This window comes from Cyprinodon tularosa, unplaced genomic scaffold, assembly GCF_016077235.1.
Source record: "Cyprinodon tularosa strain WSP-4 unplaced genomic scaffold, ASM1607723v1 ctg600, whole genome shotgun sequence".
NCBI classification, from domain to species: Eukaryota; Metazoa; Chordata; class Actinopteri; order Cyprinodontiformes; family Cyprinodontidae; genus Cyprinodon; species Cyprinodon tularosa.
Genome location: NW_024039342.1, coordinates 195,689 through 209,963, shown reverse-complemented (window position 1 = coordinate 209,963; position 14,275 = coordinate 195,689).

Genomic DNA, 14,275 nt, shown 5'->3' with positions numbered 1-14,275 from the left:
GGTCAGCTCCAGGAGAGCACAACAGAGATGGGGAGTGACATCCAAGCCCTTGAGAGACAGTGCTCTGACTGTACTGTGGACTGGGGAGGGAGGGTACGGCTGTCAAAGGCTCCATTGTTTGACAGACCAGCATGGTTTCACGTGCAGCGCATGATTCCTACTGTGGGTCTGAACTAAAACCCAGTTTGAACTAAACCGTCCAGGAGGATGCGGTCCAGGCCTCCTCGAGCAGGTTAAAGTGTAACCGTGTCCGTGTTTTCTCAGGGAAAGTATGTTTATCTAGAGGACCGACGTGGAGGCCCTTCTGTTTAACCAAGTAGCACATATCGCCCTTAAGGTAAAGCCTTGTGAAACACAGGAACTGGTCGGCCTTTCTGGGGCGCATTCGCTGCTCATTAGGAACAATCTGTGCTTGTTTACAAAAAAAACAGAAGGCATGAAACCAAAAAATAGATCTAAGAAAATAAAAAGATGCAAATACAAATAGGAGATGTCGAGAAAGAAAGTCCAGAAGCATCTATTTCTAGTGAAGAATAAATCAACAGAAACAACCAAACAGAAAAAACAAAATCGATCACATTTTTTTCTGCAGTGTCAGAAAGAAAATAGTATGTCCTTTAGATGATATTTTGAATTCGGATCAATACAGATTATTAAAAATAAAACCAAACTAACAGTGGATAAGATGGCGAATTAATGTTTTGTTGCATAAATCAATATTTAAAGATGTATAAAGCTTAGGAGAATTTAAGCAGAAAATCATGACACCAAGATAGAGCAAAAAGAAAATAACTATTTTTTTCAATTTCAAATACTGGCTTACTATTTACTGTAAATCAGCTATAATAAAGCTCATGGATTTGCAGACTGTAAAATATTTAATAAAGATTAATACAAATGACACTTTTATCTGACATGTTAGCTCTGACTCAGTTGTCAATGCTGAATCTTAGCACATTTGATTTAACTGATTTAATTATAAATTGCTCCAGTAGAACCTGGTGATTGTCTGATGTCATGTCATTTCTGTCTACATAATACTAGTTCTCCTCTGATCTCTGTATACAGAGACAGCTGTGAGCTGGACACACACCTGTCGCTTTGTGTGTGCAAGCCTTAACGTATAGCATGGTTTTAAAAAGTGTGTTGAAAACTCACTAAGCATTTTGTCACATTTGCAGGTAACATTACAGTTAAGATTTGCAGGTTAAGTTACCTGTAATAAGGTGGAGGGAGCAGGGTTTTATTCCGTGTAAGCAGAACTCCCCTTTTTTGCCTGTTTAAGCTCCCTCTTGGTCACTATCTTATTCTTTATTTTTGTTTACAAGGTGACCAACGTACAAGAATCTAAAGGGGGGGCTGTATTATTTTTTATGATATAAAGTTAAAAGTACGCACATATATAAGGCTACGGTCACACTGCAGGCCTTTAAGGGGAACACCGTTTTTTTTTTTTTTTTTTCACATTGGGCCCTTGATTTTAAGTTATTACATCATGTTCAATTCACCCATATGAGTCTTGTGTAATTTGGAGCTGTTCTGAAGATCCAAGTAACGTCTTCCTATGGGCAGCGAGTTGAAAGCACAAACTAAACTAAATGATAATTTATTCCTTATTGTACACCATAACATGAAGCGAATCACTGTCCCCCAGAAATCCGCGGTTATATTTTTTATATTTATAGTTTTTAAAAACAAAGCAATGCATGTATGACGTCATCCGTGTGCCGGTCAGGAGTTGTGACAGGCAGCCCGGGCCACAGGAATTTAAAAAATCGCATATCTTCAAAACAGCTCCAAATGACACAAAACTAATATGGGTGAGTAGAATATGATGTAATAATGTAAAATCAAGCGGCCAATGTAAAAAAAAAAAACGGTGTTCCCTTTAATGCTCAATTCAGATTTTTTTGCCTTGTTGTTCACATTTCCAAATATGTGCGACTTGTATGCGATCTCCTGTGTAAACTACATTCATGTAACGCAAGTGTCCCACATGCGCAGTAGAGGACGCAATGACGTTCCAAGATGGGACATTTTCAAGATGGTTAAACATAAATACTGCTGTCCATATTATCATTGAGAATTAGTTTAGGGTAATATTAGAAGGACTGCAAATGTAAAATACCAACTTCCTTCGCAAACTTTTATGTTTATCAATAACTTGAATTTTTGCCGTCAGTCGTCCAGAAGTGCAGACGTTATCTTGTCAGTTAACAGAGTCCCGGACAGTTCCTGACAGCTGGTACTGTTCCTTTATTTCTTTTATTTCCAGGTTTGACCAGTCTCCACACATCATTAAAAACTTGCTTGCTTGTTAAAATATCAGCCCATTTGTCAGTGATAATGTTGCTGTGGAGGTCAACAACATGTAGTAACAGTCGGAGCTGTTGTCAAGCAAGGTGTCACTAAGAACATTTTGCATAAATACGGAAATGCATCACCCCTGTGATGCTGAGAAAATTAGCACTAAAGTAGTTGGCATAGACACTTCCTGACGTCACGCATCATCACTAAGAGGTATACAGTTTCACAATCCTTTGAGTAACAGTTTGCATAGACACAGCGCAACTCACAGAGGTTAACAAAATACAAGCTTAAGGAAAGCTTCAGCTGCGACACATTAAAAAATATATTTGTACAATAGCCATTAGGGCTGCAACTAAATATTATTTTGCAATTAAATTAATCTTTCGATTATATTTTTAATTAATCTATTAATAATCGGATAGCCAAAGGGTCCTTAAAGAACGCCTTTTATGAAATGAAAGTATCTATGCTAATAAATTTAATTCTAAATAAAACTAATTGGTGATTTTAACATAAAGTATAAAAATACAGAAGACCTGTTCTGTTACATCTTTTTTATGAGCCATAATATAAACATCCATCTACTGCTTGGGTTTTCTTGGTGCCCATCCATGGTAGGGCAACAGATATAGGCATATCCACCAAGCAACCGCAGCACTGCTGGTTTTAATGGAGCCCTGCCTGCCTCTGCACTCCCCACCCCATCTAGTCTCCAGCTCAGCTCAAGAACCCATCCCTCTATTGCTCAGAGATGTAACAGCTGTGTGTTACCTTCAACCCCATACAGGCTGCCAAAAATCTTAAAGGAATGACTCCTAGACAGGAAAGCACCACTTTAAAGTAGTTTATTTTTAAAGGTGGACTTAAGAGGCTCAAGACAAACAATCATATGTTCCCTAAGTGGTCAAGCTAGAATTGAGAGCTCACTTGTAGTACTTGGTGGTAGTGCTTGGATGAGTTTAAATAAATCTAGCAGTATTAACAAATGATGGTTCCAGCTGTGATTACATTCTGTACTGTGGCTGGTGGTGACATTTTGACTGAAAGAAGTTTTGTCTTTGTTTCTTCAATCTACATCACAACCAGACCCAGTCCCTCATTGGTTAGTGCAACAAAAATTGACAGAAAAGTTCAGATTTTTCAACTACTGCAAAATGTCACTGTGCTCTATCTGCTTGTACGAGGTCCTGACTGCTGTGTCGAACTGCTTCAATTTCTCGATATGCATTATTTGCGTTTCTAACAGTTAAGATGCTTTTGAACAAGCCTTTGCACTAAGTTACAGAAACTGCTTTATCCTCATTCATGTTCGGTGTGAATATGCCCCAATGCACATAGGGGTTGGTGCTTTGTTCGTTTCTTGTCTCCAAATGGCGCAAAACGCATGGGGTAATGATTGTGCCATTGGTTTGAGCGTACAGGCACCAATCTGAGAGCACAGTGAGACAGGTATTCAGGGTTTAAACATCAAATATGGGTGCTCAACACCCTGTCCCCGCACTTGGTTCCATCTCTGCACATGCTCAACACTAGATGTGGGCTCGACTGTTTCGCAGCTCCCTCGGCTTCGTCTCTGCGCTCCAGACTTTATAAATGTATGTAAATGTACCACACCATCATTAAAATCATTTTTTCATCCAATCAAAGCATTTGTTCCAAATACTACATTCGGTGCAGAGAGTTGCCTATCCAAGATACAATGGTTGAGTCTGTTATAAAACTTTTTCATAGCTGCTTGAGAAATTAATACAAATGGCACTAAGTATATGTATACAGCTAATATTCTTAGGGTATAAAATCAAAGAGTTTATTTCATCTCATATCAAGTTTAGCTAAATCTTACCTTATTATTTTTTTAAACTTTCGCTCTGGGATGCCGCCAATCCTCCTCTTGGGCAGTTTTTCATTAGACTGGATGAAGCGTTTGGAATGAATGCTTTGATGCTGATGGTGTGGTTCATTTACATACATTTATTAAGTCGCGAGTGTCGAGATGGATTCAAGCGAGTACAGAAACAACCAAGCACACAGCTGGTGTTAAGCATGCACATAGATGGAACAGAGTGCGAGGACAGTTGGTTGAGCACACGTCAGTCAGGTTTTGAGCACTCGTGATGTGTAAACACTGAATATCTGTCTCAATGCGCAGGGATGGGTGCCTGTGCATTCAAACCAATGGTACAAACGTTACGCCATAAAATTACCGCAGCTACTTATTGATCAGCACTTAGAGGATTGAGGTTGATCTCCAAAATTTCAGCCTTCACTGGCTGACCATTCCTTTAGGCATTTATTTAATTTTTTTGTTGAATAATATGACCTCCACGGCCTTGGCCCACCCCATCTCCTGAATTTGAACTACATCCTAACACACGTACAGGAGGACTATGTGTAAAGTTGGAGGCCAATGTGTTTCTGCTGTTGGCTCCTTTTATAAACGTGGGTTTTAGGTCCTTTTTACATTAGTTGTTCTTAGTTAATTTAAAAATATATAGATATATTGTGTTAAAGTAATGAAGTAATGCCCTGCGATGGACTAGTGACCTGTCCAGGGTATACCCTGCCTCTTGCCCGCAGACAGCTGGAGATAGGCACCAGAACCCCCCGCGACCCCACTCGGGATTAAGCGTGTCTGAAAATGGATGGATAAAGTAATGTGTAATTGTGAATTGTTTGTTTCTTTATATTCAAATAAACGAATAAAAGTACTTTGGTCATGTGTTTGTTGTTGAAGGTACTCTTTAAATAAAGTTGGATTGCATTGGAAGAGTTGTGGGAGATCTGAGAAGCTGGTAGCAATGTTTGGCTTTATAAACCATTGAAATATGAGGACCCTGTAAACAAAAACTCTGCCAAGAAAGTAACAATGGATCTTCATTGGCTTCTAGTTAAAAATCAAAAACACGCATAAAAATTAACAAATGGTTCAGCCGACAGGTTCCACTATCTGGCCCCCAGGCCCAAATACTATTGAGTACTTGAGAAGCAGGTTTTTAGTGGAGAGAGGTTGATCAAAGCTTCTCCTGTCTGTAAAAATAAAACTGTCGTTCCAAACCCTATTAATCCAGCACGATGAAGAGAGTACTATAACTTGAATATTCGTTGCGACTCGGTTAAATGGAAAAAAAATCAAATGTTCTTTATTCGATTTAGTTTATTTTCACACTACACTTTAAAAATTGTATCAAACCGCCGGGACAAAGTCATGCTGTTCTAACAGCTGCTGGTGTGCGGCAACATCAGAGTCTATCCAGTATGAGCAGAGGAGACGGCAAGCAAACTCACACCACTTTGAACATGCTAAGAACATGATAAGACAACAGGAGAGTCTAAAGATGCTTCATGCTTACACAGACGCTAAGTAAGTCGGTAAATCATGTCACTTCTTTCCTTTAATACACGAATGGTGTATTCTTGAGTATCAAAAATATTCGAATCGTTTGGTCAGGAAATCGATACTAAATCAAATCGCCATGATGGATGTGATTTACACCCCTAGTCAGCATGATGCAAATTCTGCGATAAGTTAACACTTTTCAATCACTGAGAAATTCCTGTTTGCTGTCCTAGTGATCCACTGGTCCACTATGATCACCAAATACAAGCTCAAAACATGTCCTTTACTTCAAGAAGAAGTGGAAATCACTCCACTCCAGTCTGCATGTATGTAGTTTAGAGTTTTCCCTTCTAAATAAATATCCTTAAATGAATCAATCTACTTTGAAGAAAGAAGATTTTTTTTCCATTAAGTCTTTGTTTTTTTGTAAATTTTAATGGGTTTATGGATAAGAAACTTAAAACTAAGGATTCAATTCTAATACTTTCAACTATTAGAAAACAAACTACTAAGTTTTCACTAATTCAAATGAAAAATGCAGTGTTTTCTAATTGGCTACGAGATATAAGAAGAGGAAGAGGCTGGTCACCAACAGGAATATGTAAAATGAATGAAGGCAAAGAAAAAAAAACATAGGGAAACTATCAATTATTTCAGTAATTAAATAATGGATTTAGTTTTTAATTAAATGATTAATCTAAAGGGAGATACTTTTAGTAAATTACTTATTATTTCTAAATTTGGAATATAGGAAAATAATATGTTAATGAACTGAAATTTGCAAAACATGTATTAACATATACACTATATTGCCAAAAGTATTTGCTCACCTGCCTTGACTCACATATGAGCTTAAGTGACATCCCGTTCCTAATCCATAGGGTTCAATATGACGTCGGTCCACCCTTTGCAGCTAGAACAGCTTCAACTCTTCTGGGAAGGCTGTCCACAAGGTTTAGGAGTGTGTTTATGGGAATTTTTGACCATTCTTCCAGAAGCGCATTTGTGAGGTCGCACACTGATGTTGGACGAGAAGGCCTGGCTCTCAGTCTCCGCTCTAATTCATCCCAAAGGTGTTCTATCGGGTTGAGGTCAGGACTCTGTGCAGGCCAGTCAAGTTCATCCACACCAGACTCTGTCATCCATGTCTTTATGGACCTTGCTTTGTGCACTGGTGCACAGTCATGTTGGAAGAGGAAGGGGCCAGCTCCAAACTGTTCCCACAAAGTTGGGAGCATGGAATTGTCCAAAATGTCTTGGTATGCTGAAGCATTCAGAGTTCCTTTCACTGGAACTAAGGGGCCAAGCCCAGCTCCTGAAAAACAACCTCACACCATAATCCCCCCTCCACCAAACTTTACACTTGGCACAATGCAGTCAGACAAGTACCGTTCTCCTGGCAACCGCCAAACCCAGACCCGTCCATCAGATTGCCAGATGGAGAAGCGCGATTCGTCACTCCAGAGAACGCGTCTCCACTGCTCTAGAGTCCAGTGGCGGCGTGCTTTACACCACCGCATCCGACGCTTTGCATTGCACTTGGTGATGTATGGCTTGGATGCAGCTGCTCGACCATGGAAACCCATTCCATGAAGCTCTCTGCGCACTGTTCTTGAGCTAATCTGAAGGCCACATGAAGTTTGGAGGTCTGTAGTGATTGACTCTGCAGAAAGTTGGCGACCTCTTCGCACTATGCGCGTCAGCATCCGCTGACCCCGCTCCGTCAGTTTACGTGGCCTACCTCTTCGTGGCTGAGTTGCTGTCGTTCCCAAACACTTCCATTTTCTTATAATACAGCTGACAGTTGACTGTGGAATATTTAGGAGCGAGGAAATTTCACGACTGGATTTGTTGCACAGGTGGCATCCTATCACAGTTCCACGCTGGAATTCACTGAGCTCCTGAGAGCGACCCATTCTTTCACAAATGTTTGTAAAAACAGTCTGCATGCCTAGGTGCTTGAATTTATACACCTGTGGCCATGGAAGTGATTGGAACACCTGATTCCAATAATTTGGATGGGTGAGCAAATACTTTTGGCAATATAGTGTATATGCCCATATACATTAGGGATGGGACGATTTATGAAAACCGTCAGAATCGTTTGGTTCGACTGTCTCGGTTCGGTTCGCGTGTGTTTCGTTCGGTTCATGCGCTGCTCCTTTTTCTCATTGAGGAAGCGATTACACTCCAGAGCAAAAGGTGGCGGTACTGCGACCAAAGCTAACCGCCAGTAGTAAACAAGAAGAAGAAGAAGTAGCGAAGCAGCTTAGCCGGGTGTAGCAGAAAAAAATCAGTTGTTGTGGAGAATTGTGTTGGATTAATTGTACAAGTTATTCTACTTTAATCATATTATACTTATACATTCATATTTACACATTTGCATATTCCTGTATACTTGTATTACACAAAGTGTTGAAATGTTTCACTTGCTGTCTTTCTAATGCTTGTTATTAGTGTGTGCAGGAAGCAAGGTCAGGAGAATGGAGGATTGCACGTACTGGCACCGGATGAGGAGTGAAGCACTCCTTATCTCATGATATTGTATGATGTGATGCAGAACTTCTGGTACCGACTGGGTTTCAACCCCTCCCTTTAGCAGTCGGAACCAACATTGTAGCCAGGGCGTTTCCTTTAATAAAGGCTTGTGAGGGCAGAGCTGTTTCAGAGTGGTTTGGAGAATTGTAACTGAACAGTCTCTGATCACTCTCCTTGCAAGTAAATCATACTAAAATTCTCTGTGTCTTTATTTTTACAGGTTACTGCATAAAATGTTTGGTGTTTAAACCTAACATTAATTGGTCCTTCGAGCCGGATTGCAAGATACCCGACGACCCCCAGCAGGTGAGTGAGATCCAGATAAGCCTGCGGCCGCAGCAAAGAGACCCTTTACGGGACTGGTCTCTCCCTTACAGGCTGGGGTCCGACGGTTGAAGCATTTCGAGGACGCAGAGAATTGTGAGTAGTTTTTCTTTTAATAAGGAGTGAGTGAATTATTGGAAGAAAAATATATAAAAATATAAAAAATTTATAAAAATATAATAATATAAAAAAAAAAAAGATAGAAGTGAAGGGCGTGGGGTCACGAGATTCCCCTTTTGAAGTCCTCTCAGCGTGGGGTCACGAGATTCCCCTTTTGTACTAAAACCCTGACAATTCTAGACTCTATCAGGTAAAACAGAAATTTTAAAACAGTTAAAGTCCGCGGGAGGGCAGGCTCCCCTAGTTTGTAAGGGCAGGCTCCCCGAGTTGTAAACTAGTTAAATTCTGCATAGGATAGCGGCGTCCTCTGTGTTTAAAATAAAGTAAAAGTTAACTGCGCAGTGTGTATGTGAGTGTGTGTGTGTGAAAGGAAATATAGATATCACTAGATATCTGTATTTCATACCAAAAAGACAAGGGTTAAATGGTGAGCTTTTGTGGATGTTTGTAGACAAGAAAACTCCACCTGTAACGGTTGAAGTGAGTTTTACCACAAAAAGTAGTTGATCACCATCTTGTCTGAAGCCCCAGTGTTTAGACCACGACAGGTGTTGAAAACCCACTGGGCCCAAATTTAGTTCAAAATGGGAAAAGGGCAAAGTAAAGAAAAACAGAAGTTATTAGAGAAACTCCAGTGCAAAGATTGGAAAGCAGTCGAAAATGATGACCCATTGGCGGTAGAGCCATTGTGTCACTGGATAAAAAACTACGGTTTTAATGGCAAATTGAGCACCACAAACATAAAAGATTTGCAACAAAACATAAAAACAAAAAGCAAAAATAAAGACACTTTGATGGCAAAAGAAGGTTACATGCAAACCATGGTCTGGATGAAATTGGCAGGACAGAGAGAAGAGGGAGAGTGCAGAGCTAACAGAGAGAGGGAGGAGAGACAAAGAAAAGCAGTAGAAGGAATTCCCTCTCCAAAGAAGGATGTGGAAGAATGTGTAATTCAAGAATGGGTAAATCGTCACCACATAGAGATGAGTGGTGCAACACTCCAAAAGTATATAAATCACGCCCTGCATGCAGAGAAAGTCATAAAAAGTAAAAAGAATCACAATAAAGAATCCACTGTGTTTTATAAAGAGGAAGAGGACACTGTGTTTTATCAGCAGTCCAGAGGTAGGGGCCGAGGCAGAGGCCGAGGCCGTGGAAGGGGAAGAGGTTTTGGACCACGCTCAACTGATAATTCCAGAGCGTGTTGGTCATGTGGAAAAAAAGGCCACATAGCTAGACACTGTCAAAGTAAACCACAAAAGCAGGAAGCTCAGCATGACTAGATGAGCAACCATTTTCTATTAGAGAGATAGAGGGTGAAAATATGGATGTCTTAAACCTAGAAGATTTTTTTTTAAGAAATGTTATAGACCAGAAATAGTTCTGATGGTCCAGGGCACTCCTGTTAAATTTTGTGTGATACAGGAGCCTGCAGAACCACAATAAAAGAACCCATACCCTTGCACATACCCATCGTAAAGACAGCAAGCACAAGCAGCTGCACAAGCAGCTTTACAGCAAGACCCAAATGAACTTGGTGCTGCTGCTGCTTCTGCTTCAGCCCCAGTCTTGCCAGCTCCTAAAGTTGAGAATCCACCGGCTTATTCTCCTATGCCCAGCACCTCCACAAGGGTTACCCGTTCTGGGGGACCTGTGGGGGCTTGGTCAAAAGATATGGGGGGAGGCTTAATCTCCCCACAGCCAGCCCCTGAACCCAAACCTGAAACTGAGGTGTTTCCTTTAATTGAGCTGCCCAATCCTTTGGCGGGTCAGGGGCCAGCTGAAAATCCATTTTTTCCTGTCATGATGGTCTATAGGCAGGGGCGGATTTGGGAAATTTGGGGCCCTGGGCATGGACGGGAAGGGGGCCCCCTGACAAGAAAACCTATAAAACAGACCCATTCTACAGATAGAGAAATGTTAATAGAATAGACATTCATTATTTGTTCTAGGTTTAGTCCCTCTCTTCTTGTCCCTTTTTCCTCTCTACTTTATCAGCCTTCTGATGGCATTTTAGCCAAAGCATTTTTATCAAAAACATAATTAATATGCACAAATAAGGATTAGTTGTATTAACTATACATGTGAATAGCACCCCAACAGTTTTCCTGTGTGACAGTGGTGCATGCAGAACAACTGTTAAACAACAAATTCCAGGTGCTGGCCAAGGACCTGAGACTGTCATAGTCCGATCAGCTCAAGGTCATTTAAAGGCTGTGCAGGAGATCCAGCTTGTGTGGTTGAGAGACCCTGAAGGACTCTCCTGCCGGCTGTCTGTACTGACTTTACCTGAATGTCCAGTTAACCTCTTAGGCAGGGATGCTCTAGCCATGCTTTGCTTAGATAGAGGCTGGGTATCCCACATTACCATTACACTCTGGACTTTCCCAACAAACCTCCTTTAAACATCGGAGAAGCGCTGCTTCAAGAGGGAAGACAGTCTGTTTGAATTGTACAGCAGTCCATGGACCCGAATGACCTACATATTACCATGTGGTACGAAGACTCTCCAGGTCCTGATAAAGACTATAAAAAACTTAATTGGATAAATAATAAATAAATAAATAAAAAAAAAGGGCCGCTGCAATGAAGGATGGCACCCGAGGGCGTAGGTTTGATTTGAATTTTGGAAGGGACACTATTGGTCTGGTGTCATTGGTGCTATGCATTATGCATGCCTTTCTTTTTTTTTTATGCTTGATATGAGCATCAGTACTGATGAGAGGAATTCATTGTTTAAAGAGAAAAGGAGTATTTTGCTACATTAATAAACATTTTTAAGCACTACACTAACTAGATGCTGTTTATCAATGTTGGAGTATCACCGGCTCTGATGAATGTGGAATTAGAACTGTTTTCCACTTTGTAAATGATTTTAATTGAACAACTGAGACAGACGGTAAATACAGTACTTTCTTCTGAATATATCGAATCGTGCAGAGTTAAACCCCACTCTTATATTTTTACCTACTATGCTTCATTAAAAATAATAACTTCACTATGAAAGTTGAACATCTGGGCTGTAGTTACTCTGTGTTGCCCATCTCATGTATTTTATCTGTGGCTGAAAACATGAATCATATTAATTGATTATTTGCATATTCTTAAACAAATTTAGTGATTCATCATTAACCCTGTAAAACCCAAATATAGAAAGACACAAAAAAAAAATTTTTAAACCACTCAGATGTTGTTGTAGGAGGCCTTTGAGGCTGAAAATGAAGTGTTTTCAAAAATTTTATGTTTTAGTAAGTTTTTACAGAAATGTTGTAATATTGCAACATTGGGCCAAATGGGGAGCAGAATTTCCTGTATGTGTACTCATTGTCTGAACAACAATATAGGACTACGGATTAATTTGCAGGGTTTTGCTTTTATCCCAGAACAGTATAACATGAAAAATACTCTCAGTCATGTTGTTATGAACAGTTTGTTTTTATTTATTCCAGCAAAGAGAACTTTTTATTTACAATGATAGTCCCAAAAACAGTTCCTTTCCTCTGAAAAACAGAGGCGAACATCGCACTTGCTGCAATGGGTATTCGTATACCCTTTACTGCAATGTCTGCAGCGTCCTCTCTTGACCTTCATGGGGAAATGTCCAGTGAGGTCCTTGCGCACATCGAGTGGGGGGTGTGCACATGATTTCTTGGACGGACAATTTGGATTCCAATCATCATCTGAGGATGGTCTCTTCCTAGCAGTCAAGGGACTCCCTGCTGCGTCTGGGTTCCCGCTGCCTGATGATGGACGTCCTCTTTTTGGAGTTGTGAGTGTTGTGTCCATCTGATTTGAAAAGAGAAGAATCAATATTAATATTAATAATCAATTCATGCACGTGTCAAAAATGCATGCAGATATCGCAAAACATGGCAAATAGCAGAAATAGATTCTTACCAGGATGAGAGAGGATGCTAGCTGTGCCTGGAACTTTCTCATGTTTAGCATCTCCTTCTTTGGCATCGCGAGAGCCTGACAGTGCCGTTTGTAGAGGAGCCAGGCGTTGACCACGGCGAGGGTGATGGTGTGCCAGAAGATGTACATGTACCATCGGCGGGATTTCAGGGTGATCTTGTATTTTGCTGTAAATGAGTCCAACAAATCCACACCTCCCATGTATTTGTTGTAGGTAGCCACAATGTAAGGTCTTTCAACGTCAATGTAGGTTTTGGTGGCTTTGTCCCAGCGCTGAATCTCCTGCACAGGTTCTGGTCCAGTGAAGGATGACACAAGTGTGACTGCCCTGTTGTCATACCATTTCACAGCGCAGATGTTGTGTGTCCCCTCCACTCTGTGGTCAAAGCTTCCTCTACCCTTCTTCTTCAAGCTCTTCTCATCTTGAAGGTTGCAGTTAGGGAGCCGCACCTGCCTGGCTGTACCCACATAATGGATTCCATGCTCAAGGAGCTTCACTACCAGTGGAACAAAGGTGAAGTAGTTGTCTGCATAGATCTTGTAGTTCTGACCCTTAGGAAGTGTGGAGGCAAGCTTCAATACAACATCACCTGACAATCCAAGTTCAGATTTGACGCGTATTCCATTCTTGCTGCCCTGGTAAACATCGAAGTCAAGCATTATGCCAGAGATTCCAGCTCTCACCCATACTTTGAACCCCCATGGATGTGGCTTGCCTCGCATATACTGCTTGATGCTGCTGAACTTCCCCTTGAAAGGAATCATCATTTCATCCACAGAATTGTGCTCTTCTGGTACCACCTGCAGGCATTTCTCCCTGAATGATTCAAGCCATGGTCTGAGTTTCCAGAGTTTGTCCCTCTTTTCAATCTCTGACACTGTCAAATTGGCATGAAGTAATTTTGTCAACAGAGATTGGAATCTGTTGCGTGGCATCACATCAGCAATAGGGGGGTGCCGTGTATCTGTCTCCCAGTACATACGGCTTCCAGACATTTGTACCAAGCCCATCCTCAGGTACATGCCCAACATTTTCTGTATTTCCTTTGTATTAGTGTTAACAGATCTTCCATCATTTTGAATGCTGTACTCATTTGTACTTGTAGCCAGAGCTTGAATCATGTCCTCTGACACAAACTTTTGGAAGTATTGGAGTGGTGTGTGGAGGAAGGTTACATTGTCTGTGACAGGTGGACCAGAAAAATCAGTATTGGGACTGATAAAATCCTTTTTTTGCCAGCGATATCTGTCACGGGGCATGATGCGTTCATTTTCTTGGGGCTCAATGTCCACATTGGCTGGGCAGTCAGACGGCTCTTGGTTTTCTTTGTCCACACAGGGATCATTGTCTGACTCCTCATCACTTGCATCAGTGTCATCAAGGGGTATGTCCACATCACTCTCTCCATCTTGGATGATTGCAATGATATCCTGCACACTGTACCGAGGATCTTTCCTTGCTGCTGGCATTCTGAAATGGAAAAGATAAAATTTAAACAAATGTATATATAAATAGTACACATACTTAGATTCTAGATAACGTGCAGGAAAAGACTGGGTGGTTGAGAGATTGATGTTAATTTGAAGTGTTTACACATTGCCCTGAAGTAACCCATTCACACATTTCACTGGTCACACAATACTGTGTCACACAATACTGTGTGGCCGACCAATTCTAAACTCTGATTATCATCAAAATAGGAATCCAAGTAGCCTCCAACTTACAGCCAC